The sequence below is a fragment of the Ovis canadensis genome, chromosome 8 (assembly GCF_042477335.2).
Source record: "Ovis canadensis isolate MfBH-ARS-UI-01 breed Bighorn chromosome 8, ARS-UI_OviCan_v2, whole genome shotgun sequence".
Taxonomy (NCBI): Eukaryota; Metazoa; Chordata; class Mammalia; order Artiodactyla; family Bovidae; genus Ovis; species Ovis canadensis.
This window is the reverse complement of record NC_091252.1, coordinates 89,796,358-89,801,611: the sequence shown is the minus strand read 5'-3', so window position 1 is coordinate 89,801,611 and position 5,254 is coordinate 89,796,358. Positions and strand designations below refer to the sequence as shown.

The window sequence follows — 5,254 nt, the reverse complement described above, 5'->3', positions numbered from 1 at the left end:
CTGTGCTGAGGCTAGTGGCATCCTGGGGTGATAAGAATCTGGACTGCAGAGTCACTGTTTGTGTATTCCTGTACAGGATAATGGTGTGACCTGATTGGTGTTGAGTGAGACATTTTTAATGTTAAGGCATTGGGATTATAGAGTTTGTATAACTGTATATTTGTATGGCTTATACTGCAATTCCATTTAATCAAACTCTGAACGTATACCATATTCCTAATTTTGGAATGCTTTCAGGGCCTTCAGATAACAAGACTTCTATTTGTCACACAGAAATAAGTGAGCCACTCTTCTGGCCTTCAAGGGTCAACAAACACAGATGGCCCATCGTTCTTGGTTCAAGCCAACATTGTAAACACTCTTGCATTTTGTTTGGGCTGAGTTGAGTTCAGACTGCATTCTGGTCTTTGTCTCTTCTGGCAGTAGTCTTAAATGAGTTTTATTTCTTACTTGTTTAACTTTTCCCAGTTTAATTTTGACTATGACAAGAATAACTACTGACGATATGCTTTAACCTGGTAAGTATGCTACTCGTTGCAAGGTGTCTACAGATTCTGCTGAACCAGTTCTAATGGGAAGATAATTTATATTAACATTCTAGCTTTGTACACCTATTACCCATCATGGCAAATACACAATCCTTGGCTTTCAGCATTTTCTGCACATTGATATAAAAATATGATTCAGTTCAAGACGGTTGGACAGAGTGGACTAGCTGAACTACTCTCTGAGCCCTTTGTCTGTACTGTCACCGGCGAGCTATAGCCTAGAGAATTAACCTGGACTCATTTTCTGAGGACTATGGATGGATGCTATCAAGATAGTAGCAGGATAGGCTACCAGAATATAGAGTACGGGGATGAAATGGAGTGAAATGAAATAAAATTTGGAAGCTAAAAGCAAATTCAAGCATATTGTATGAAAACTAATGTCAGAGGATAAAAAGAAAATGGAAATGGAATTTGGAAAGCTTTGCTGACCAAATCTATAAAGAGATAGACTGCAGAGACTTTTCTTAACGTCCCCGTGGCTTGGGCCTGGGTAGAGTAACAGCAATCCTGAAAGCCATATTGTCTCATGCAAACTTCAGTCACCTTTTCCATATTCCTGTCTGTGACTTGCTACCCAGTAACAGTCTCACTCATAAGTGGTGGTAATAAATATCCCAAATATTTTAAGAAAATATGCTTATACTGAAATATAATTTCACTCTACTCTTTGACTTGGACTAGAAAATAAGTTTTATTTTGTTAAATATGAGTGAAACTGTGATTTCACAAGCTTCAGCCATAAATGAGGCAAATATCATATGCTGTGCACTCAGCCAAATTTTTAGATATGAGAACTTTAGATGTGAGAATTTTTTTTTTGGTACATTCTTCATCATATTTGGGACAGTAAATTTAAATTAAATTACATTATTCATGACACATATAAATCCTATGAATTATTAATCACAAATATTTACTAACTGGAGTGGTCATATGACCTATCATTCAAATGCTTAAGGGTGAAAGGAAGCACAGATAATTTTTCTGGAGTGCTGGGTGTGTTCAGAATGTCCTGAATAAAGACAGATGTCAGATATCCTATTGTTAATCCATTACATTTGGGTTTTGGTCCTTAATAAGACAATGCTGCTGCTGCTGCTAAGTCGCTTCAGTTGTGTCCGACTCTGTGCGACCCCATAGATGGCAGCCCACCAGGCTCCCCTGTCCCTAGGATTCTCCAGGCAACACAGTTCAAACCCATTTTAAACGAGAAGAGTAATGAATGACTTCCATGTTTTATTTCAATTAAAATGTTGTCATGTTAAAAATGTCCTCTCTGACAAGATACTATGAAATTCCTAGAGGAAAGCATAGGCAGAATGCTCTCTAACATGAATCACAGAGATATGTTTTTCAATCAATCTCCCAGAATAATGGAAATAAAAAACAAAAATAAACAAATGGGACTTATTTAAAAACTTTTGCACAGCAAAGGAAACAATGAACAAACCAAAAAGATAGCACACAGATTGGGAGAAAATATTTGCAAAAGATGTGACCAATAAGGGATTAGTCTCCAAAATTTACAAACAGCTAATGATGCTTAACAGCATCAAAACAGACCACCCACTCAAAAACATGGGCAGAAGACCTAAATAAACATGTCTCCAAAGAAAACATACAGATTGCCAATAGGCATATGAAAAGATGTCCAACATCACTTGGACATCTTTGTCCAAGTGGAAATGCAAGTGGAAATGCAATTTCCTTTTGTCCAAGGGAAATGCAAATCAAAACTACAATGAGAGGTGAGATATTACCTCACACCAGCCAGAATGGCTATCATCAAAAAACCCACAAACAATAAATGCTGGAGAGGGTATGGAGAGTGTAAATTGGTCTAGCCACTCTGGAGAACAGTATGGAGATTCCTTAAAAAACTAAAAAGAGTTTATGATATGACCCTGCAGTCCCACTCCTGGGCATATAACCAGAGAAAAACAGGATCTGTAAAGAAGCATATACCCCTGAACAGTCTACCACGCTATCTGAAATTATTAAAATATGATTAAAATCTTCTTTCCCAACAACTTAATCCAACTTATAGTAATTAATTTATCCAGTGGCCATCATATTTAAGTTGTGATGAATAATTTAGGATTCAGAAACATGAAGGGACTGCTAAGTAGTAAGGTACAATATTTTGTGAAAATTATAATATTTTACTGCCACTACATAGGGCAAGTGGCAGAAATGGAACTGATGAAATGAGTAAGTTTTTAGAGGATAGATATGTTTGTAAAGGGGCTTTCCAGGTGTCTCTAGTGTAAAGAACCTGCCTGCCAATGCAGAAGCCAAAAGAGATGCTGGTCTGATCCCTAGGTCAGGAAGATCCCCTGGAGGAGGGTATGGCAACCCACTCCAGTATTCTTGCCTGGAAAATCTCATGGACGGGGGAGCCTCTTAGGCTATGATCCATAGGATCACAAAGAGTCAGACGTGATTGAAGTAACTTAACGTACATGCATGCTTGTTTGAACAGAATTAATTCGATTCAGAGTATATGTGTAGAAACAGTGCTGCAGAGTAGCATAGATGAATAGATCAGCTTCATGTCACTTGATGTCTAAAAAGAAGAAGCAACAATGGCAATGCTTCTTTTCATTGTTTTCAATTTTTAGCTCTGTCTGTGGGGTATGTTATTAGTCTTTAAGAAAGACATTCTTTATAATTTATGTCTCTCTTTTTACCTAGACAAATTTTGCTTTGGAGAGGAGAAAGCTACATTCATTTGTCCTTTAAATTTTAACAATGGAGCTTTCTATTTCAAGAGGTTTCATTGAGTTTTTCTGCATATATCAGTTCTGCAGAGAGTCGTAGAGATATAGTAAGTGCTAAATAACTGAAATGAAATGCTAATCTGTTCATGCTTAAGTGGGATAACATTCAAGGAGTCCCTGACTAGTTGTCTTTTAAGAACATGTCTGATGATAGAAGAGATGATGAAAATATACATTTTTGCCTATTTTTTTCTAAAAAAGACATTTATTCAGCCTCATGATCAGACTATTACATTTAGCAATCAACAGCATGGGTGCAAAAAAAAAAAAAAATCTACATTAAAACCCTTTGTCGGAATGCTTTACACTTTCCACAGAACAGAAACTAAAATAACCTGTTATACAATTAGTCACAAGTACAGTCCTCGAGTTTTTTGCCCATACACATGAGTATTGTCTAAAACATGTCTTCTTTGTAGCAGCTAGGCCCTGCCACCACTGTGCTTGGCTGAGTTCACAAATCTGTTGTAACCTGTAGCTTCCCTGTCACTTCTCTGGCTCTCCTCTCCTGCTAAGCTTTGTTTCCTGGCAGTAATTAAAACCTTCTGCCACTGCCATAGCTACTGCTGCTGCTGGAGCCACCATAGTCACCTTGGTTTCGTGGTTTGGCAAAGTATTGGCCTCCACCACCATAGGGGCCAGAACTTCTCCCTCCAAAGTTTCCTCCTTTCATGGGTCCAAAATTTGAAGATTGATTGTTGTAATTGCCAAAATCATTGTAGCTTCCGCCACCTCCAAAATTGCTTCCGTCATTACCAAATCCATTATATCCATCCCCACTGCCACCATATCTGCCACCACCGCAGCTGCCACCAAAGCCACCTAGACCACTGAAGTTTCCTCCAAGACCAAAGTTGTCATTCCCACCAAAACCACCTCCACGACCGCCACCAAAGTTTCCAGAACCACTTCGACCTCTCTGGCTGGATGAAGCACTAGCCATCTCTTGCTTAGACAGGGCTTGTCTCACTTCACAGTTGTGGCCATTCACAGTGTGGTATTTCTGAATGACAATCTTGTCTACGGAGTCATGGTCATCAAAGGTCACAAAAGCAAAGCCTCTCTTTTTGCCACTGCCTTGGTCAGTCATGATTTCAATTACTTCAATTTTCCCATACTGTTCAAAATAATCTCTCAGGTGATGTTCTTCAGTGTCTTCTTTAATGCCACCAACAAAAATCTTTTTCACAGTTAAGTGGGCACCAGGTCTTTGAGAACCTTCTCTTGAGACGGCCCTCTTTGGTTCCACAACTCTTCCATCCACCTTGTGTGGCCTTGCATTCATGGCCGCATCCACCTCCTCCACCGTGGCGTATGTGACAAACCCGAAGTCTCTGGAGCGCTTGGTGTTTGGATCCCTCATTACCACACAGTCTGTGAGCGTTCCCCATTGCTCAAAATGGCTCCTCAGACTCAGCGATTGTTTCAAAGCTCAATCCTCCGATGAAGAGCTTCCGCAGCTGTTCAGGCTCTTTGGGAGACTCTGATTTAGACATGACGGCAGTGGAGGCAGGGAAAACTTCAACAATGCTTTCTCGGCGGCGTCCACGGGCAGAAAGGAGTAACCTAAGGAACGTATCTCGCCTATGTTTTTTATATTCATTAATTTAAATGTGGGTTTCTTCCCCAGAAACTCTCTGGCCTTTTGTTCCTTAATACTACAAAATGCTAAAACAATGTAAAGAATATTTATTTTTCTAGGTCAAAGCTATAATACATATTTTGAGATATGTTTAAAAATGTAGGGAAAAATACTTCAAAAATGATGTTAATTACAAATAGAATGATATCTGTTTGATATTAAATTAAGATCTGTTCAAGACTAGTGGGGAGATACTGATTAACAAAGGAAGTAAAAGACATATAATTTGTAAAGTGAATTTCTCATGGTATATTAATACTAATAGAGTAACCTATAAAAGA

The 5,254-nt window shown here is 38.7% G+C and overlaps 1 pseudogene; it reads right to left on the bottom strand.

The window, feature by feature from the left end:
- Window positions 1–3,724: 3,724 nt before the first annotated feature.
- Window positions 3,725–4,842, bottom strand: LOC138445126 (heterogeneous nuclear ribonucleoprotein A1-like; annotated as a pseudogene).
- Between the last annotated feature and the right edge of the window lie 412 nt (window positions 4,843–5,254).